General features: G+C 34.6%; 1 long non-coding RNA gene and 1 pseudogene across 1 annotated transcript; both read right to left on the bottom strand.

Moving 5' to 3' along the window:
- Positions 1-6090: 6090 nt before the first annotated feature.
- LOC120142766 lies at positions 6091-6537 on the bottom strand. The gene is made up of 3 exons (XR_005517887.1): positions 6440-6537; positions 6307-6342; positions 6091-6169 (listed from the first exon to the last, which is right to left on the bottom strand). It is a non-coding gene; the product is annotated as an uncharacterized LOC120142766 (long non-coding RNA).
- Positions 6538-11563: 5026 nt separating this feature from the next.
- LOC120142812 lies at positions 11564-17425 on the bottom strand (annotated as a pseudogene).
- Between the last annotated feature and the right edge of the window lie 6404 nt (positions 17426-23829).

The following is a 23829-nucleotide window of genomic DNA, read 5'->3' as shown; positions in this document are numbered from 1 at the left end:
TTAATTGGTTCTTCCGATTTATACATATAATTTAGGGTAAACTACGTACTTGTTACTTATCTATATATACGGTTCCGTATTAATTATTAAACTACTTTTGAAAAGGGTAAAGAACTCAAATGGTCACTTACTATAAGGTAGTGTTTTATTAAGTCTCTCGATTATTAAAAATTATAAAATGGTCCTTCAACTATGAAATATTACTTTGTTGAGTCCCTTGACTATTAAAAGTTACAAAATGTTCACCCAATTATTCATTATGTTCCAAAATCGTCCATTTCTGTTAAAAAATGGACGATATTATGAGTCGAACATTAACTTGTTGACTGTGATATGATAAAATTTGATTCCAAAATCTCAAATGACTATCATATCTCAGTCATCATGTTAACATCCAACTTAAAAAACCATCAATTTTTAATGGAAAAGGATGAGTCTGAAATATAATAAATAGTTGAGTGACCATTTTGTAACTTTTAATAGTCGAGGGACTCAAAAAATCAACACTCCATAGTCAAAGGACTATTTTATAACTTTTAGTAATCAATAGACTTAATAAAGTAGTATCATATAGCTGGGGACCATTTGCGTTCTTTATCCTTTTTAAAATTATGTTTAATATTATATTTTAATTATCTATTTTTGAAAAAATAAATAAAGTTATTGATGTGATATTTTTGTTAATAATAATATGATATTATCTTATAATAACAAAATATCATTACCATTAATTTTTTTATGGTAGAGGATCAAAAGTTGAATAATTAAAACCATAATAATAGATATGATTTCAAAGAAAATAGTTGAATAATTAAAACAAAATCACGAAAATAGATGAGAGACTGGGTATACAATTTACCCTAGATTTACTATACTTTTTTTTGGTATATAGATTTACTATATTTTAATATTAATGAATTGAAACTTAAAAAGGCAAATTAGGATTTTAAGAATTAGGTTTATTAAAAGGAGTGATCGGTTATACAAAAATATAAATGGAAACCTTCGTAACTCCCGCTAATCCTACCGAAAACCCTAATGGAAACCAAGCGATTGTGTCGACTGGGCGACCGCCGGACGTAGCTTCGCACGGGCAACAGTTATCATTACCAAGGCAATCTGAAAACTATAGTCTGAATGTGGATGAAGAGATGCAGAAGGCAACAAATTGTGGGTCTAACCTTGGCGATGTAAGTCCTATCCTAAAAGAAACTATGAATATGGAGTTTTTCGGCCAAAGAAAAAGAGCAAGCCAAACCTACTTTCAGAGATACGGTGATCGGACAAAGTGGGACAGAACAGAAGTAGACGCTCATTAGTGACTTGGATGTGGAACTTATTGAGGGAGATGTGCAGGTCGGAAAGGAAGGATCTATTCCGGGGATTCGTTTCTCTGAGAGGGTACATCAAACCATTGATGAAAAATTGTCGAAGTCGGTGATAGTGTGACTACTGGGAAAGTCGATAGGCTATAGAGTGTTATTGACACAAATTCAGGTGCTTTGGAAACCCGCTAGAGAGATGAAGTTGGTGGACTTGGATAATGAATACTTCCTCGTCAGATTCACAATGGAGGATTATATTCGAGTTTTGACTAGAGGCCCCTGGATGGACTACGGTAATCATCTAACGGTTCAACCATGGTCAACGGATTTTTTCTACTGCTGAAGAATATCTGAAGACGATTTTGGTTAGGGTTCGATTGCCGGGATTACCCTACAGCTATTATACGAGGAGTTTGTTTAGTGTCCTGGGGAGAGTGGTAAAAGTTGACTATAATACCAAGGATGGTAAACGTGGACGATTTGCTAGGCTAGCTATTGTCGTGAACCTGGAGAATGCACTGATTCTAGGAATTTTGATCGATGACCGGTTCCAAAACGTGGAGTATGAAGGATTACCAACCATTTGTTATAAATGTGGTAAATATGGCCATGCAAAGGAATCATGTGGGATTGCTAAGGACCATGAAAGTGAGGATAAATGCAAAACTAAGGAGGACTTTCCAGTTCCTATTGAACCATATGGTCCATGGATGCAGGCTGTAAATAGGAAAAAGAAAGTAATCTCGAACAAGAAGCCAACAAACTCGGAAAAGACTTCAGATGAGAGTGCGAAACAATTGAAGGGATCCCGATTTGGAGTGTTAGAATCAATAATTATTGAAGATTCACAATCTCAGCCTGCTAGGAAAAATAAGGAGAAAGGGAAAGAGGTTATGGAGAACTCCCACAATCTAAGTGTTATCCAGAAGAATTCGTTGGGTGCTTCTAGTTCTAAAGACAAAAGCAAACAGCAAAGCACTCATGCCGTGGAACCTACATTGGATGCACAAGCCTATTTGAATGGTGTTGGTAAAAAAATAGTGTTAAAATAAATGATCATAATATAATAACACCCAGTGTGTTAGACAAAGTACAATAGGCAGGACAACCTGATTTGATCAAGATTGCTTCAAATGAGAAAATAGTTCCAGTCCATTCGGAGCTGAAAATGGGAAACCGCAGTATTGCTTGGATAGTCGATGAGAGTTCTCAAAGAGCTCTGCGGGATAATAATAGACGACTTCCTGTTGGAACATCTAATGGTTCAAGTTCGAAAGGCTTGTCCCGATCGATGGTAACAACAAAAGGGATATCGAAAAAAGGGATCAAGACAAGGCAAAAAAGATAGAGGATTGGCTAAAACAGTATTAGCCGAATGGATTGAGTCAATGACCAATGAATTAAATAATGCACATGTCAAGTTGGGAGATGAAGCTAAAGAGGGCATTCAGAATTTGAACCAAAATCTGCAGTGGAGGGAGAATTCGACATTTGAGTGGGGTGGCGAGAATGCCAAAAAGGTCTGATTATGTCTTGTTTTTTCTCTTCCTTAGTATAATTATGGTTAAAAATACTCAAGGCATCCGTGGCCTTATGTTTAAACGTTATTTCAAGCTTTTAATTCGAAACCAAAAACCAGACATTGTTTCTATTATGGAACCAAGGGTTAGTGGTCAGAGAGCTGATGATTTCATTCGTCAAGCGGGATTTAGTTGTTCCTTCCGGGTGGAAGCAAATGGCTTTTCTGGGGGCATTTGGATTTTGTGGAAGGACACAGTCTTGCTGGACATTCTTGCGGCCTCGAACCAGTTTATTCATGGGTATGGTGTGGAGGTGGGAAGCAGGAAATTTTTTTTTCGTGTCATTTGTTTATGCTAGCCCGATCAGTAGTGTTCGAAGGCATGTTTGGGACCAGTTGCAAGCGTTATAGGCTTCGATGAATGCTCCTTGGATCTTAGGGGTGATTTTAACGCAATTTGTAGCTCCCAGGATAGAAAATGAGGGTATCGTACAAAGTCTGGTCTTTTCAAAAAAAAATTGTGATTTTTTTGTTTCATTCTGGTCTACTGGATATTTGTGTAATGGTAAATGGTTTGATTGTTTTACTTCCTTAACCCTTGGAGGCAGTGATATGGTGTTAGGAGTTGATTGGATGAAGCAATATAGCCCAATATTAATGGATTTTAACAACATGACTCTTACTTTTAAAATGGGTGACCAAGAAATTGTGTTGAAGGGAGGTTTGCACACTACTGCAATGAAGATAATTTCAGGTAATAGAATGCAAAAACTGATGAATAAAAATCCTGAAGTAGTAGGGGAGATCTACATGCTGAATGCAGAGGTTGATTATAATGAAATTCCTCCTACAATTCAAGCAGTAATTGTTGATTACAAAGATGTATTTGAGGAACCTACTGGAATGCCTCCAATAAGGAAGCATGATCATTCTATTATTTTAAAGTCAAGTATTGAGGCAGTTAATGTTAGACCTTACAGAATGCCTTATCATCAGAAAAAAGAGGTTGAGAAGCAAGTGGCTGAAATATTGGCAGCATCAATCATTCAAACTAGCAAAAGTCCTTTTGCTTCCCCTTGTTTGTTAGTCAAAAAGAAAGATTGCAGCTGGAGAATGTGCATTGATTATAGACAGTTAAATGCTTTAACTGTTAAGAACAAATTCCCTATTCTTGTGGTGGATGATCTTTTGGATGAGCTAGCTGGAGCTAATTTTTTTTCTAAGTTGGATTTAAGATCTGGATACTGGCAGATCAGAATCAAGCCTGAAGACATTCCAAAAACAGCCTTCAGGACACACCATGGTCATTTTGAATTCAAGGTAATGCCCTTTGGCTTAACTAATGCACCAGCTACTTTTCAATCTCTTATGAATGATTTATTTGGAGCCTATCTCAGGAAATTTGTCCTAGTATTCTTTGATGACATTTTAATCTATAGTCCTGATTTACATAGTCATGCACAGCAATTGAAAATTGTATTGGAGATTCTAAGGCAGAATAAGCTTTTTGCTAAGAGAAATAAATGTTTCTTTGGCCAATCAGAGGTAGAGTACCTTGGTCATACTATTTCTCCACAGGGAGTATCTACTGATTTCTCAAAAATTAAAGCTATTCAAGAATGGTCTTTTCCAAAAAATTTGAAATCTTTAAGAGGGTTTTTGGGCCTTACTGGTTACTACAGAAAATTTATAAAGGGCTATGGGGAAATCAGTAAACCCCTCACTTCTACGTTGAAAAAGGACTAATTTTTTTGGACAAATGAGGCTAGAGAGGCATTTGTCAAACTTAAGGAGACTATGTGTACTGCTCCTGTGTTAGCTCTACCAGATTTCACAAAGCAATTCTGTTTGGAAACTGATGCCAGTTCTAGGGGTATAGGGGCAGTTCTGTCCCAAGAGGGCAGACCTATTGCTTATCTCAGTAAGGCTTTGGGACCAAAACAGATGGATTTGTCTATCTATGAGAAAGAGTATCTAGCAATATTAATGGCTATTTCTAAATGGAGGCATTATCTTGAAGGCAGTCCATTTATTATTAAAACAAATCATGAATCCTTGAAGCATTTGCTAGAACAGATGATCAGTACTACAATTCAGAAGAAGGGACTAACAAAATTGCTAGGACTGGATTATTCAATTCAGTTTCGAAAAGGCAAACATAACAGAGCTGTTGATGCTTTATCTAGACAGTTTGAAGAAATTTCAGAATTAAATCAAGCATCTGCTACACTTGTTATTCCTGCTTGGGTGCAAGAGGTTGAAATCAATTATGAGCAGGATTCTTTAGCAAAGGATGTCATTCCTAAATTGCTACTTGATAATCATTCTATAGCAGATTGGTCTTATACTAAAGGGGTTCTGAGATACAAAGGTAGAATTTATGTGGGTGATACAGTTGGCTTAAGAAAGCAGATCATTTCTATACTTCATGATTCACCACAAGGTGGTCATTCTGGGATACAAGCTACTTATTATAGACTGAAATTGTATTTTTATTGGAAGGGAATGAAGGCATTGGTAAAATAGTATGTTCAACAATGTGATGTATGTCAGAGAATCAAACATGAACATGTTTTACAGCCTGGGTTACTACAACCTTTACCTATTCCACAACAAGCTTGGGAGTTTATTACTATGGACTTCATTGAAGGCTTGCCTTCTTCTAATAGATATAATTCTATTTTGGTGATAATTGACAAATTCACCAAATATGGGCACTTTTTGCCTCTGGTTCATCCTTTTACAGCTTCTGAGGTTGCTAAAATTTACTTGGACCAAGTCTATAAACTTCATGGTCAACCTAAAGTTGCTCTTTCTGATAGAGACAGAATTTTTACTAGTGCTTTCTGGAAGGAATTTTTGAAGTTATTGGGCACTACAACACTATTTACTACTGCCTATCACCCTCAAACAGATGGTCAAACCGAGAGGCTTAACCAATGTCTTGAGCAGTATCTAAGAGGACTTTGTTTTTTAAAACCAAGTTCCTGGGCTAAATGGTTGTCTCGCGCAGAATGGTGGTACAACACTAGTTTTCATACTGCGATTGGCACTACACCTTTTCATGCCTTATATGGCTATACACCTCCAACAATGACTTGGGCACGGGAGACAAGGGTGGCGGATGTACAACAGTTTATGCAGGAAAGGGATAATATCATCAACTCACTAAAGCACAGCATCGCATGAAACAATATGCAGATAGACATCGTAGTGACAGGGAATTTAAGGAAGGGGAGGAAGTTTACCTTAAGCTTCAGCCTTACAAACAAACTTCATTGGCTTTGCGCAGAAATTTGAAGTTGTCTTCTCGATTCTATAGTCCCTACAAAATTAAGAAATGAATCGGTTTAGTTGCATACCAATTGGATTTACCAGTCCATTCTAAACTTCATCCGGTGTTTCATATAAGCCTTTTGAAAAGAAAAATTGGGGATACGAATGTGGCTTCACGAGAACTACCTGAACTCACTGTTGATGGTCAGCTTCAGGTTTATCCTGCAATTGTTTTGGATAAACGAGTTATTAAACGAAACAACCAAGCAGTAACTCAATTGCTAATTCAGTGGTCGAATTTAGGGATTGAGAATGCTACATGGGAGGATTTTACAGTACTTCATTCCCAATTTCCTGATTTCGATTCTTGGGGACAAGCATCGACTGCAGTTGGGGGTATTGTCATGAATCAAGAGGAGAAATTAGAGGCTGCTGAGGATAAAGGGGGAAATGCAGGGAAATTAGGGATTATAATTGGAAATTTAGATGATGGGCATATGGATAAGGTAGAGATGTTACCTGATGGGCAAAGGATCGAGCGTGGGTTGCTGAAGACTGAAGCAGGAGACCAGGCGTTAGTGGACCAGGAGATAGCAAGCCCAATAACCTACATTCAACCAATGAAGACAGAAACGGTTAAAGGAATATAGGTTGTTAAAGAAATGATACAGCTGGCATTCTGTTACGAAACAATTCCTATAAAAAATTCAGTTGTAATCAGATGAAATTATCAATGAAAATATTATGAATTCTGTTTTCTTCATTCTATTCTCTCTATCTTCTTAATCCTTTCTTATTCTTGCGAGCAATTCATCACAGATTTAAACCGTTCAATTAAGAAAGAATATATTCATCAGAGATCCATATCTTACACCTGCTACTTGCAAGATAATAACAATTTTTCTTCTTCTTCTTTTAGTATAACGAATTTGACAGGTAAATAAAAAATTTGCACAAATCAAATCCGAAACTTAACAAAGGAAAGAAACCGAGAAGGAAAAAACGGATAGATTACCTTGTGATCTGACTCGGAAGCGGACCCAGGAGAGAGGAAGAAGAAGAGAAGGAAGGCAAGAAGAGAGGAGGATCAGACGGTGAACGACATGGCCGAAGACGGTCGGATCTGGAGGTCCGGAGGCCGATTTCGAATGTCAACGTCTATGAGTTATCTCTCCTTTTTTCTTGTTCTTTTGTATCTTCGTTGAAGATTTGAGGGAGATAGTGTGCGTGTTGTCTTATTTGTAATTTTAGATAAATTACAAGAATGAACCTTATTAAAATGTAGATCGGTTGTGTGACATTAGACTCTGTGGTAGAATTTGTTAAAATGTAGGTCTCAAGTTGTCCTTATTAAAAAGATTTAATACCAATTTTAGTCCTCTTAACTTTATAATTTAGTTTAATGATCATGTATTAGACCCCTTATTTGAAAAAATTATTAGATAGACCTGACTCACCATATCATCTATGGTTCCAACCAATAATAAATCTTTACCTCTTTCGTAATGTAAATAAAGAGTACGTAGTTATTTATAAATTATTTTAAAATCGATGGATGTGATTTACTTAGATAATGGATGACGTAGTGAACCGAGACCATAAAATAATTTCTCTCTAATGTAAGTTTATAATCAAAGTACAAGTGATTTTTATTGATATTTTAAATATAAATAATTTAATATATATTCTTAATAATATAAAATTTATAATCCTATTTATAAATTCCATTCTCTCTAATTTTTTTCATTTTTGTGTGAGATTTTGTGATATTTTTCCTTTCAATTTTATAACACCCATGTCATGAGTTACACGATTGTTTGTCATGTTCACCTCATCTAATAGAATATTCGGTGTGAAATTGAATAATTAAAGGACTGCTTTACTTATCACGAGATCATTATCCCTTCTCAAAAGATACTTCTAATAGGAAGTGAAACACTGTGACCTATAAACTCCAAAACCGCCTTTTCCTTTTTGATATAGGATTAGTGTCCTTTTATCTTTCCAAAACGTGAAACTAGCATCCTAGCTAACTTGATTCTCATCACTTGAAGCTTCTTGTCATATGTTATTTTGTTTTTGTCTCTCGATAATTCGATGACTGATTCAATAATCTTTTCGATTCTTCCGTCTTCGACGTAATCAGAAAGCTTCAATAGTCGTTGAGTGTGGTTTGATGTGGCGGTTTCGATTATTATTTTCTTAAAAGGTGTTTAGTATTGAATTGTTGAGAAAGAAATGATCTCATATCTACTAGGAAAAGTTACAATGCAACTACATGTAGTATTATGAGATGGTTTCTTTTTCTCCCCCCCCCGCCCAGCCCACGAAAGTATCATGAGCATAACATTAATACAAACAAATAATCAAATAACAACACGAACACGAATAGAAATAATCATGCTAAGGCAAAAATTGAAGTAATAAGAAGAAAGAGGACTTGAACGTTCTTCGGTCTTCGATTTTTGAGGTCCAATAAAAGTGAACCCACAAATCAATGAACAAGTGATAAGAACAAAATGCAAAACCGAGATTTGAAACGGGTATCCATTCGTGTAAAATGAAACTAGATTTTTTGCAATCGGTTTTCGATATGGTTTCAAATAGAAATAGATCCGACATCGACGAGTAACTTAGAGGGATCGGACTTTCGAGAGTTATAAGTACGAAAGAGACGACTGAAAGCGAAGACTGCAGGGGAAAAGATCGCGGCTTTTTCATCGTCATTGCATGGAAGGATCAAATCTAGAAGGCTTAATACAAAAATAAGTCCCTAAACTTTGTCTCAAAAAACGTTTTGGTATCTAAAAGAAATTTTTAGACTAAAATTGGTGTCTAACGTTTTCTCAATTACACTTACAAGTGCCTACCGTTATATTTTTTAATTTTTTAATTTTTTTAATAATAAAAATATATTTTTAATTAAAAAAATCAAGAAAACTAAATAAACTTAATTTATTTATAAAAACCCCAAAATCTTTACTAAAATTATAAAAAAACTCTATAAAACTAAAATCTCTCATTTCAACCCTATTACCAATCATCATCGTTCATCTCTGACCATCATCGTCATCACCGAACGGTCACCCACCGATTTTCGACCACCCATTGTTCAATCTTTGCCCTTCCATTGCCCAAATCCCTTAACTCTCTAAAATCTCCAATACCTAAATCCCTAACCTTTAAAATCTTAATCTCCAAGATGGAACGCTGGAGGAGCACCGAGGAAGCGGCAACAAGGAAAGGTTTTGAGCGGAATTACACGATGGTGCAAATGACGGCGGCGGTGTGGCTTATGGATGTCGGGATCGATCGTAATCGACGAAAAACAACGACAATGACTTAAAATCCGACGAAACTTTGAACGCTTCTCCACGGAAAATTGTGGCAGCTTACGATGAAAGGTTAATGGGAGTTTGATCGGGGGTCGACATCGGTGCTAATGATGGTGACGGTGATGGTCACAGCTTGCTGCCCGACTACCATGGAAAGGGAAAAAAAGAAGGGGGTTGCTGCAAGCGGGTTGGCTATTGGGTTTTTCTTTTTTAATTTATTTTTAAAAAAAATTAAATAAATTCTCAAAATTATCAGAATTTGACACGTGTTACTTAAGGACAAATTTAACGGCGTTGCGGTCCATGCACCTAAAAGTACTCCGATGAAAACTTTAAGCACCTAATTTTAGCGAAAAATTCTTTAACTACTAAAATATTTTTCGAGACAAAATTTAGACACTTATTTTTGTATTAACCAATCTAGAATTTTGAAACGAAGAGCTTGATTTTCAACTTGATTATAAAGTTTAGGCTTATTGCACTTTTAGTATCTAAACTATATCTCAAATTAATTTTTGGTGCCTAAAGAATTTTTCGTTAAAAATATATGTTTAATTTTTTTTTCTGTCACTGTTAAAAATAACTGTTAAGTGACACTTGTTTATTTATATATATTTTTTTAAATAAAATATTATTTAAAAACTTTTTTTTAAAAAAATTGGGCAGTGTCACTTAACATTTTTTAACAATAAACACCTAAAAGTAGAACAGAGAAAATATTAATCACATATTTTTAACAAAAAATTCTTTAGGGACCAAAAATCAATTTGAGATATAATTTAAGCATCTAAAAGTGTATTAATCCTAAAGTTTGTTCTGATGTATTTTTTTCTTGGCATAATGATCACTTTACCCTTCAATATTTGTACAAATGATCACTTTACCTCTTATTCTCTTTTTTGTCATTGTATCTTCTAACGTTCATTTTTTTTTTCAAAACAACTCAGGTTAGGTGGAACTCTTTAATTGATTAATTTTCAACACTGACGTGACATTTTTACATATATTCAATTGTTAATATAACATGTGTTATATCATCATTTTAAGTGTATCACGTTACCATTTTGAATTATATGACACATGTCACATTATCATTTTGGGTGATGTGTCTCATGTCACGTCATCATTTTGGATGACGTGCACATGTTACATAATCAATTGATGACATATAAAAATGTTATGTCAGTAATATGTGTTAACAGTTAGTCAATTGACTTTTTTATCGAATAGAGTCTATTTTGACTAAAATTTGAATTATTAAGTAATTAAAATGATCCAAGAAAAGAATAGAGAACAAAGTGATTATTTGTACAAACGATTAAGATAATTGTATCATTATCCTTTTTCCTTTTAGAATGTGAGATGCGATATTTTCAACATACAATCTAATGTATATCATTTTTTCACAAATTATTATTTGTTACTAAAATTATCTCATAAAATATTAGATCTATAATGTTATTGAATTCATCAAGTGATTTCAGTACTTAAAAGAGAGTTGTTTTCCCTATAAATTATGAGTTTAAGTAGCTTTTGTTTATATATATATATGTGTGTGTGTGTGCGCGCGCGCGCTTTCGTTGTTATTGACTAAAAAAGATTCTAAATAGATGTCACCTTATAATCATTTTAGACTATTAAAAAATACAATGTTACTATTATTAAATTCAATGTCTTTTTTTGTGATATGAGATTAATCACTTTGTGAAATTTGATATTTTCATCAATTAATCCAATTTATTAAAAAAACATTATTATTATTTGAGGTTTTAAATTCAAACATCTATATATATAAGAATATAAATATTTAATGTTAAATAATTGATAGTCTTTGAATATATATATATTATCTTAAATTCACTTTAGACTAATAAAAAAATCTAATTCGTTAAATCATTATCATTTCTGACACAATCATTATTATTATTTTCGTAAAAACTGTATGATAAAATATAAAACGTTAATATTTTTAAACTCAAGGACTTCTCCTTACTTTTATGATATGAGATTAATTATTTTGTCATCCTCCTTTCTAATAAAATCTACTTTCTAAATATTGTCCTGACTTGTAAATATTATCTTGATTAGTTTCTCTCCCGAAGGAAAAAAAACCAAAGGGCTGAGGCTTAACTTGTCATCAATGTCGAGTTAAATAACAGGTTCCTAGGTTATCTTTAAAGTGTTCATATGTTTCGTATATGATTACATCATTAGCTGTACAACGTACATCTAAACGCTAAACTCCAAACTCTACCGTCTTCGTCTCTTTCCCGAAGACGACCCGGCTACTGCACGTTCTGCGTTGCACGATTCTCGTGCGGGGAATCGGTGTAGACCTGCCCTTGTTCTCTCACGTCTCTAAACATGGAAAGAAACGAATTGAGACCTTCGGATGAAGCACCTCCCAATATCCATAACAACAATGAACTGAATGAACTCAGAGTTCCCGGATTAGGACCGGCTTCGGCTTGCTGAAGCTCGGGTTGTTCGGGAATCTGCATAGGGTTGCCACCCTGGACTGTTTTCATTTCCGACTGCCTTCGAGGTCCGGCAGCTTCTCCAACTCCGTTTGCTGGTACTTCTTGGTCAGATCCAGGTCTCAACCCTGGCACAGAGTTTGGATCGGGTCGAACTACGCCGGGATTCCTGGTGTTCAATCTCGTAATGTGTAGCGTAGACGCAAGGATCGTTGAGGATGTGATATGAAAATCCGGATGTTGCTGAAACTGAGACCGCCTGTTTTGCATAAACCTTTGAAGGGCAGGTACCTATGGGAATAACAGGCTAAAAGCTAAGGCCTTCGAATATTAGCAGTATCGAATAGAGGCGTTAAAACACGAGATCTTAATCATCATACAGAAAAGGAAATTATCAGGCTGTTCAATAATCGTTACCTCGAAACGATTCCAGAAGTACAGGATAAGGTGCTGCATGAATGCTGCAGTAGTCGAGAGTGCCAAGTACGAAAAGCCTGGAGAATTAGAAACATAAAACTTCAGATAAATGGAAAAAATTCCAGTGAAGCAAACCAATATTCTGATTAGTATAGGAATGATACCATATGCATAGCAGAAGAAGTAAATGTGAAAGACAAGAAAGTAGAGCAAAAAGAAGCGTGGAAAAAACTTCATCGATATCGGAGTCCGAACACTGCAATTTGTTGAAAGAAACGATCATATCAAATAGGTATTGCATCAAAAAGTAAAATAAAAAAAACATGTTTCGATGGATATGCGTCCATTGTACATATTAACACAAAATCAAAAAACGGAAAAAAGCCACAATGCTCCTCTCATCTAGGTGAGGTGATTCCAAAAATACGGCATATTAACCCGAACCCAATCCAAATGAGAAAAAAGACACGGAGCTCGTCTAATCTCATCTAGGTGAGGTGAGAATGTCCAAGAGAGAGATTGAGCATGCCATTTTGCTCATGTTTATTACGTCTGCTCGTAGACACCACCTACCATATGTTACTCGGACCCGGACTCAGATGTTGTGACAGATAGTATGTGTCCTGCACGGATATGTTCAATTTTTATGTTTTCCATGTAGTTAGAGGTATCCTCATCATCATATCCGAAAATATGTTGGACACGAGTACTTCAAGAAAAAATGAAGAGGCATAGTAACGTAACACTCACCTATCTACCTATATGCCTACGAAACATGCATAACCCCACTTTTACCAATTGAGAGAGAGAGAGAGAGAGAGAGAGAGAGAGAGAGAGAGACCTGATCAGTATAAATAATTCACACAACCAGACAAGAATTAGAACCATGAAAGCCAAAAGCTGATCATCATAGAACTCGAAGAGAAAAAATAGGATGCCAATCATAATCTGCCAGAAAACAATGACATTCTGTAAGAGGCTAGTTGCGACACTTGGAAATTCAACTGAAAAGTAAAGAGATGTTCTATAATCAGAATAAGGCTTCGAAAGAGTACTTAATTTGAGATGAAGATTTAGGCGCCTACCGGTACAAAAACAAGTGATTCAATCACATGCACAAATATCAACTGAAATGTTGGAAGCCTATGTCGAGCATGGTGTTGAAGCTGCACTGCAATAATTTGAGAAAAAAATGATATATCCAATCATATTTGAAGATTAAAAAATAAACGAAGCATTAAGGAATCAAGAAAGCACTTTGACATCACTCTAGTCAAAGGATTCATCCATAATTATAATCTGATCGGGAGACTGTTCATCTTAAGGGATTTTGATAAGGGTGCCAAATTAGCATCCATTCTTCAATTATGAATTTCAAAAAGAAAATATAAAAATTGAACAAGCACAATCCCATGGATACACAAACTTCGAGTTGCTTGTACCATCATGTTACATCTCCTGCTGAGAAATGGAATTGAACAAACCTGTGAACTTCAGCATGCGAGTCTGAGTTTCCCTCAACGTAAATGATACTGACATGGTGGTGGTGAAAAATACGAACAAAGACATCATGAGCACACCACACTTGGTGACAAGATAGTCTGCATTGAAACCGGATAAAAAGAAATACATAACTCACCCAAGGAAAATTTCATCTCCTTGTTTCAAAACAAGATTAAAGAAATGAAATGCGGCAAAATTTCTTGTTCTTGTTATTTTTATCTTTATTTTGGTGTCCTTTTGAGAATGTGCTCCGAATTTCGTTAGCATATTCAAGTGCTGATGGGCAAAGGCACACCCATTGAATATGGGATTGTAAGTTGCAACTAATTGCAAAATAAATAGGGCCAAATTACAAGCACAAGTGATACTAAAGCATTGGATGGCCAAGTTTGTGTAATAAAGATCTTGAGGTATGAAAATAAGTTAAAACTACAAACCTCCAACTCTTGCAGAGCCATCTGGCAATTCTTGGGCATAACTAAGATTGTAGAATTCCTTTGTCTGAAAATTATAAAGATAACCTGAAACACAGTTTCCAAATATGTATAAATAGTATAAAAGTGACAAAAATAGCCCAGAAATCACAATGCCAAAAGAGAACAGAATGCATCAATATATTCCATTAATTCATAAAGTCCACCATCATAATGCATATTCTAAATTTAGCCTCCGTAATATGCTATATACAACATATGCAAAAATCATTCAATTTAAGCAGAAGGTGACTGAAAATATTTAGGTAAATCAAAAGCCAACATTACAGCTAGAAGGATCTGCAGATAGTCGGTCGGCTTATCATCACAAGACGGCCACTTTCAGCACTAATGTGAATTACACAATGTTAGAGAGATGCCAAATTACTGATATATAGAAAGGATTTCCAATAATGATTGTGTTCATATAGAAGTTAGAACTGGAGGAGGAAATAGTACTTGACATTTCATCAACAAAATTACAATTAAACTACCGCGTGATATTTGACAAACAAGAAGTATATTAGGAATAAAAGAAACCCATGCTTAAAAAGATAAAAAATCCTAAAATAGAATTGAGAGACAAATCCAAAATATATTAAATATTGTGTGATACATCTTGTACAAACACGTTTTGTTCTACAAAACTCAAAAAGTCACAAAAAGAAGTGCAATGTTGCACCCATGTAACAATATATTACCTTGACCAGGCTGGTGCAATAAACTATTCATCAAATAGTGTCATACCCAACAAATCTGTTGATGAGATGTTGCTGCCACCTGCTATAAGATGGCTTTCATTAATATATGGCGTATTTATTTTCTTTAGTAATAGCATTTAGATTGAGAACAAGCTGATAAAGCAGATGACATGATACACCCCTAACAAAAGATGAAAATGGCAGAAGCAAATAGTAAAGTTCAACACATGTAACCTGTTTCCAAAGCAGGGATGTCGAGCTGATATGCTAATATTAATAGTACGTATGTTATGTATCGACTTAGCGGCTTCAGGCAGCAAGAAATAACCCTGCAGCAGCAGCATTCTAAGCTTCAAACATGACTGATTATTTTTCCAAAAACACTAATTTAGCTTTGAATGCAGCATACATTCACCAAACAATAGCTGAAAATTCAGAAGAGAGATAAAACACCTTTTCCATGGTATAGAGATAAGTCGGTTCAAATGCTTTACTTCTTCTCTCAAGCCAGTACACTGCAATCAACAAACATTAAAAAAAAAATATAAGAAGTATCTAATATCCTAAGATCCCAAAATACAAACTTAGATATAAGATACGTGTGCATGCTCATGTAAGTAAGTGAAAGCAATTAAGAAAAAATTTCTTAGTTCAGCTAGTGCTCAGAACACATCCTGTCTTATTAAATTATGGCAGCATACAATTACATTATGTGTACCAAATTGAACTATAATTACATACACGGCACCAGCTAAAGCAATTTGATATTCAAGATCAAGAAACCATGGATTCACAATTATATCTAAACCAACAGATTTGCACCACGAGAACAAATGGTTAGACAGAAGGATGTGATTTACCTGCATATAAGTTAATCCTATCCAAGTGAAATATACGCACATTAGGAACATCGAGATTGAAATGTAAACCTGTTATATTCTGCACTTAAGAAGTTCAACTCAGCAAAGAAAAGTTTAAGCCATGAAATAAGAACATTGTTGTTCCTTATTCACTCCCCACAGCTTCTGGAAACTTCCAAAGATCTGAATGCCATGTCGCCAAACAAGATAAACGCCTGTGCCACTTTTTGCTAAAGTGCACAAAAGCTGCTTTAAATGTCTGTTTTGCTGATAAATAGAAACTATTTCGTGTCTCCTCTTTCTTGATCTTAAGAACCGCATCATCAATTGTCTTAGAGGTTTCACCATTGCTAGAGCTTTCTGCTTGCTTCTCAATAAATTCATCAGTCTTCCAGAACTTCAATGCCAATTTTCCCCTCCTAGCACAGGAACCAAACCAGTTCAACCAAAATTTAGCATCCAAGAACATCACCCATCATCAACCGCATTTGCAACTTCTATATTTTCAGTTACAGTTTCTGGATCAGGATTATTACAACAGTGGATTCAGACTCATCTTGTGACCACAAGCCAGCACTGTTATCTACAATAAAGAAACAAAAGTCTAATATGTAATCGTTTGGCATTAAACAGAGCTCTCATTCTCTTGAAAATTTATGTGGCATTCATATGTTGCAAAAATAAATCCGGTCACCAACCTTAATCTGAACAAGTTGGACTTCGTTTGATTCAACTCCAGAGAGCTCACTCGAACAGCCAGGCTTCATATGCAAGAAACATCAAAATCATTCCAAGTCTTCCTTACATATTGAAAAGCAATTTAAAGAAGAGGAACAAAATAGAATACAAAAACGAATTGCATGCTGCTATCCTCTTCAACTAAGATCCGAGTTCAATTCCTAAGAAAATAAGCACCTGCTGTGCATGATGATATTATCAATTCTACCACGCTAATGTCACGAACAACGAACATCTGGCCAAACATTAAAATCAGGAACAAACTAACCAGGATGAAACTATAGCAAAAAAAAAAATTATATACAGAGAAGCGCCAATCAAATATCAAAAAAAAGTTCAAATGAAATACCCAAAGAGGATTTACCGAAGCTTACATCGACTACGCACTTAAAATCCGATTAAACAATTCACAAGAAAAACCCAAAATCAGAAACCACACCCCAAACCAAACAAATTAGAGAAATTGCAAGCAAAAAACAAAACAAAACAAAAAAAAAAAGAAAGAAAAGTGGATGAGAGTTGAAATACCTGTTGAAATAATTGGCGTGCATAACAACAAGAATAAAAAAGGAAGTAATGGCAATAAAGAGATAGATATACTCCAAAGCTACTCTCACTCGTGGTGTTAATATCTGAGAAAATCTCTCTTGAACCCTTATAAACGTTTGTTCTGGATCCATATCCCCCTCAATCCTCTGTTCCACAACTTTTTAGATGAATCTAGATTTCGTCGGGTTTTGTTTTTCTCCGTTCAACTTTTGAATAAATTTGTTTTCTGGGTTCACCTTAAAGCAGCTGATGGGTATTGAAAATGCTTGTTTAATATTAGGATCCTGACTTTGACTTGCATCCTTTTATTATAATCATTTGCTTCTGGACCAAGAACAGTGGATGAACCGTGGAAAACGACGAGGCTGGCATATCTGGGTTTTGGTTGGGCTTGAGTTTGAGTTCAAATTCGAGCATCTGATCGTATTGGACGAAATGTCTGATGTACTTAAATGAACTGATATATATATTGGATAAAATACACAAATAAACCCTTAATTATGGACTATTTTTATCAATCTTTTCTACAATGTAGTATCTCTTCAAAACTTTCAATCATATGACAATCAATGCTCTTGTCCCTCCCAATATTTTTGGTTTAATAGCATTTTAGGTCTTTTATCAATTTAAATTTAAGTAAAATTGGACTTTTGCTCCCCTAAATTTTTATATTAAATACATAATAAGTCCTTATTTTGAACTTAAGTACCTTGCTCCTCCCAATATTTGATCATGGCTCCGTCCCTGTTCCTATATATACAATGTCGAGCATCTGATCGTATTGGACGAGAAATGTCTGATGTACTTAAAGAACTGATATATATATTGGATAAAATACACAAATAAACCCTTAATTATGGACTATTTTTATCAATCTTTTCTACAATGTAGTATCTCTTCAAAACTTTCAATCATATGACAATCAATGCTCTTGTCCCTCCCAATATTTTGGTTTAATAGCATGTTTAGGTCTTTTATCAATTTAAATTTAAGTAATTGGACTTTTGCTCCCCTAAATTTTTATATTAATACATAATAAGTCCTTATTTTGAACTTAAGTACCTTGCTCCTCCCAATATTTGATCATGGCTCCGTCCCTGTTCCTATATATACAATGCTTGACAAAGGTCAAAATTGTCAAATAAATAAATACTTTAATCTCAATAAATAATAAAGGTAGTAGAGAGCAGATGACGATCCATAGGGACTAAGGAAATTTGATAATTTACTTGTTTGATCCTTAAATTTTAATTGCAAAAATGGGGATTAAAAATAATGAAAGTAAAATAAAAATAAATAATAAATGGAAATAATGAGAAATAAATAAAGTAAAAAGAGTAAAAAAAAATCAATTGAGATAATATAGCTTTAGGCATTGCTCCTCAATTTCAATCGATCATCGAAATAAACTTTCTCTTCTTGATATATGCCGGTTACAATCAATGAAGCCCACCTTTGCAGCTAATTCTTCTCTCGAGTTAGCCAAAATTTCCAAGCCTATTTCCGAAATTCAGTCTTTGTACTAACCACGTCTATCGTGTCACCAAGACAACAACTTGAGTACTGCAAGAGCCCGACTCTAGTTATAGTGTCTCTTTGAGACTCGAACTCCATCTGATTCTCCTTAACGAAACCCGCTATGTTTGTTCATAGGAAGATGAATTATGGACAACTGATGTCTTCCCAATCGTAAGCTAAAACAACCTTCAAGCTAACGATCTTTTTGGATTGAAGATGTAGTTACTTTAAAGGAATGCTCGATTGTTACTCCTAGTTTCCTGAGAACCGAAGAATGTTGTCCGAAGTTATGAAGAACAAGACTCAGTTCTCACGATAGAATTGAGCTTATCAAAGCTTTAGGCTAATAAGAGTTTAGCTAATCATGGATTGGATCATGCTTAGCATTGTGAAAAGAAAATAAAGAGATGAAAGAAAAACAAAACTCTAATAAATAACTAAGGAAATAAATTCCAATATATTTTTCAACTGTTGAACATAAGGGTATTTATAAGCCAAGAGTTCTAAGTAAATAAAAATAATTCCTAAATAAAAGATAATGATATAATCAAACTAAAAATCCTACCGAGAGTTCTAAGTAAATAACTAATTACTAAATAAATAAATAATAAAAAAGTAATTAAATTAAAAATGATGAATTAATCCAAGATAATTTTGTTTCATCTTGTAGTCTTGGCTGAATATGCTTCATCTTCTGGATAACTTATCTCGAGTAAATTCTGAATTAAAATTCAAGATAATTATGTTTATCTTTTAGAAGATGTTGACTGGACTATCGAAAATCTGCTAATTTTTGGGCAATTAATCCAAAGAAGGTCAGGTCTAAACTAAACCAAATATAAGATAAATTATTAATATCTAATCGAAAATAAGGAGTAAATAACAACAAATATATACAATATTAACCACTTATCAAAATTTCCCTCACTTATTCAATGTTTGTCCTCAAGCATACCTTACTTCAACATATATATTTTTCATTTACCTTTCATCATTTCGTTTCACATCTCAAGATACCAATAAAGTCAATTCTACATCAAATATTCAAACTAAAATAACAATCAAGTAAAAGAGCATGAATAGGATAAATTTATGGCAAAATCAAAACATCTCATTAATCCATTAATTTCAAATGTGACAGGATATAACACCCTCGTATGGATTCACTTAATACTCTCATAGTGTTTAGGGTGTAATCAACTCTTAAAGTCAAAACATATGTAATGCTCCAAATCCCAGGTTAGGAGTTTCAAGCTAAACCGTGAGGGCCTTGATTTAACCCATTAGCTTTGTAAGAAAGCCTTGATCTAAGTGAATGTGGAATTAGGCTTGTTTTGGGCCAAAGGGTGTTAAAAAGGGCATTTTTAATATTAGGTCAAAAGAAGGACTAGGAGAGAAATTATCCTATTTTTTATTAACAAAATAAAGGTTGATTCCCCTTAATTATTGGTGAGGTCACAGGTGAACACTCTTTTTCTTCACTATTTTATCTCATTTATTCTCTCTTCATCTCTATTCTCATTCCCACTTAACTCATCAAAGGAAATAACTTTGTTAACCATTCATCATAATTTCGAGATTGTAAGGGAAGAAATAAAACCTCCACCTCCTCAGCTTTCTTTCAAACTCATATTCTCATATTTTAACAATGGAAAACCTTAGGTGGGGCATAAGATGAGTTTTATCTTTGGAGGTTCAATGGTGTTCCTAATATTTTTAAAGCTTGAAAATCATTTTTCTACCCTACTTAGGTCTCTAGATGGGTTAGTAATCTTTCGTCACTTATGTCTAGTAAAGAGGTAGGAGAAAGCTCTAAGATAAGAAGGCAAGAGAAATTGCTCCTTGGTTGAGCTGAGGATTTTTCCAGCAGACTAGTACTAAGGTAACACATTTCTAATCTGTCTATACCACTTATAGCTCATTAGGTGAGCGTTGTTGTTTAGTTGAGTTCATAGAGCATGTGTGCATTTCATGGTAAATTTTAGTTATTATGTTTTTCAGCATGAAAAATGACTCGTAACCCTTAATAACTTACATAAGACTTAAACAATGCTTAAAGGCCTTAAATGGGCAAATGGGTAGTGTTAGGACATATTTTTATGCTTAAAATGTATCATTTCTGGGTTTGGGTATCAGTACTAGATGAATAGTACTGATATTGTTCTCGTGTAGCCTAAAATAAGGTGTTTTGGGGCTGAGAGTATCAATACATTCATTGGGTATTGATACTGTTCCAAGGGTATCAATACTCTAGGTGGGGTATCGATACCAATTTTAGATTTTAAATTCTAGTAGCCCATTTTGTTATCGATACTCGAGAGCATTGATACAAAGTAGAGTATATACCCTAAGTAGGGTTTCGATAATTAGCTAATTTCTCAAATAGCGAAACTAATTTTGGTATCAATACCAAGGGTGGTTGTAACACTTCAAATTTTGGGCTAGTAGTTTCAGGTTTACCCAAGATGTATGTAGACCTTGTGGAATTTATAATAAAAGTGTTGGGCCGAGTTAGGCTTAATTGGGTTAGATTTGGGCCCAATTAGCCATAACAAGAGAATTTTTAAATATGAGACAAAATATGAAGGACCAAAAGAGCAATTAGACCATTGATGAAAACTAAAAATGAAATTTGAGGATTTATATCAATTTGGAATTGAGGTGTCCTATTTCTATTCATATTCTTTCTTTATTTTCTCTATTCCTTCTCCAAGTCTCCATAGCTTCATGGTGGATGGTAAGAGTTCTTTCCTTGTCTCATCAACTTCTAACCATCCTTCATGTTCTTACAACCATTTATGTTAAGAATCCTTATATTTCATGCTTAGCTAGAGAAATGGTGGAAAATCGTCCAAGTCTTGGTGAATAGTGATTGCTAGCTAAAGGATTCATTTCGAGATTCTTTAACCAAGGTAGTGTATTTCTAATCCTTTGGAGTGTTAAGTCTTTCATAAATATGAAGAAATTGCTAAGATTTATATAGTTTGAGATTTTTAGGTTTTATGCATGATTTCATGATTAAATGACGTTTAAATGTAAAGAAGGTGTTTTTATACTACCTTAGACCCTAAAACTTTATAAAACTTTAGCACATGATTAGTGATAACTCCGTAAAAAGGCCACTTTTAAGATCTTTTTCACTTAAGTTATTATTTGTTTAAGGCTCATTTAGGTCATTTTAGAGGCGTGTAGCTACATATAGTTGCACATGTGGTGGCTATGCTATTTTATTTGTTAAGGTGTTGTATGAGGAGGAAGGTGTGATTTTTAGTGATGTGTAGGAATAACAAGCAAAGGGTGAGCTGGGAAGAAATGTTGTGCATCACACGTTGCTGAAGTAAATAGAAACGTCTTGGCATTTCTACCGTAGAAAAGGTCAAAAAGATAATTTTAACAAAATGACAGCTGGCAAGGCACGTGTCTGATGGTTATAACCACCTGATGGGGACCACTGCGTCGAAGATTTTTTCCTTCTTCCCCTTTGCTATTATTCTTTATTTGATTTGAATTGAAAGGAACAAATGATTTTTATGAATTACTTCATGGATGATTTGAACCCCACCATGGAATAACTTTATTTGGTGGGAGTTCACGATGGATGTTTAAGTTTTTATTTTAATGGATGATTGTTCTTTTTATATGATTTTATTTGTTCTGTTTATTGTGCTTAATGTCTTAAGGTTGTAGGAGCTATGAGAGTAGCCATTCCTTAGGAAAATACTTAGTGTTCGAGAGAAATTAAGTAACTCATCTTTAGTGTTCGAGAGAAACTAAGAAGGATCAACATAAACAATGGGTTTTAGATAGTAACTAAGCCTAATCCACCTTTAAACAAGGCTAAGATTTCAATCGACTAAAAAGTGTAGTGCTCGGTCGAGAGGGTAGATGTTAGTGCGAATACTAAATGGTATTGCCGTGTGTGAATACTGAATGGTATTGCTGTGACTTATTCTGTTAGACTGATAGGATCCCTACACCTGCTAACACTAATAGGTATTGCCATGATATTCTCAACCTGCCAAGTCCCTTGACTAGAGATAGCATAGGACACTTTTAGTAACTCTATCGGGAAGTGAAATAGAAATGTTATCATCTTGAGAGGTTAGACTTAAGTTTCCTAGTGACTCCTATCATTCATTCCCATAGAAGCTTGTTGTGTGAAGATTATCAAATCATTCCATTCTATCCGTTTTTTATCTTTTGTTTTATCTTTACATTTTCATTTGATTTCACTACACAATTTGTTTTGACATGACATTTTCATCCTTTTTGCCACGACATCACCATTTGCTGCCACATCATACCATCATTCCATCCCCACCAATATCTATTGCCATGACATCTCTCATTAGTACCTACTCATTATAACTTACTTAGATAGAGTATTGCTTTGCTTTGGTTAAACTTTGTAATTTCCACCAATCCCTGTGGAGACGATACTCACTCATCACTTTATTACTTGAGCGATTGTGTATACTTGCACATTATTTGCGTATAATTTATAGTACTCACAAGACGTAACAATTATAAACCAAACCAAGTCATTTGGGATTAATTTTGGGTATTTTTCAAGCCTAAATAAGTCATTTGTGGGTTCGAGTATTGGTACCGGATGAACATTATCAATATTGGATGAATCAAGACACAAATTAGGCTTTTCCAGTTGGGAGTATCGATATTGCTAGGGAAAAGTATCGATTTTACCCTATTGTATCGATATTCAGGGTGACAGTATCGATACTAGGCCAAATTTTCAGCAGCAGAATACATTTTTTGTTCCATTACTCATAGGGGTATCGATACTTGTCCCTAGGATATCGATATTGCAAGTAGTGTATCGATACACTCATATTGGAAGGTCAGATTTGACTGATTTAAGGCCTGTAAGAGCTAAGGATGATTTGTAATGGCATAACTTAGTTTGTAGGGGACTTAAATGACCAAAGACACATAGGAACACTCGTAGGAGTGGGTTACAACATATTCAACCGTACTAAGTGTAATACGCCTAGTATCTTCAGCCGAGCACGTATTCGAATAGTTAAGAATAATGGTCATTGCAGGGGATGTATCAACAAGCGGTATGATAAGTAACTCAAATTTAGAAATGGAAAAAAGTGTATGCTTCGAGAAAGTTA

Source organism: Hibiscus syriacus, unplaced genomic scaffold (genome assembly GCF_006381635.1).
Source record: "Hibiscus syriacus cultivar Baekdansim isolate YM2019G1 unplaced genomic scaffold, ASM638163v2 tig00110831_pilon, whole genome shotgun sequence".
Lineage (NCBI taxonomy): Eukaryota > Viridiplantae > Streptophyta > Magnoliopsida > Malvales > Malvaceae > Hibiscus > Hibiscus syriacus.
This window is presented reverse-complemented; position numbering and strand designations above follow the sequence as displayed.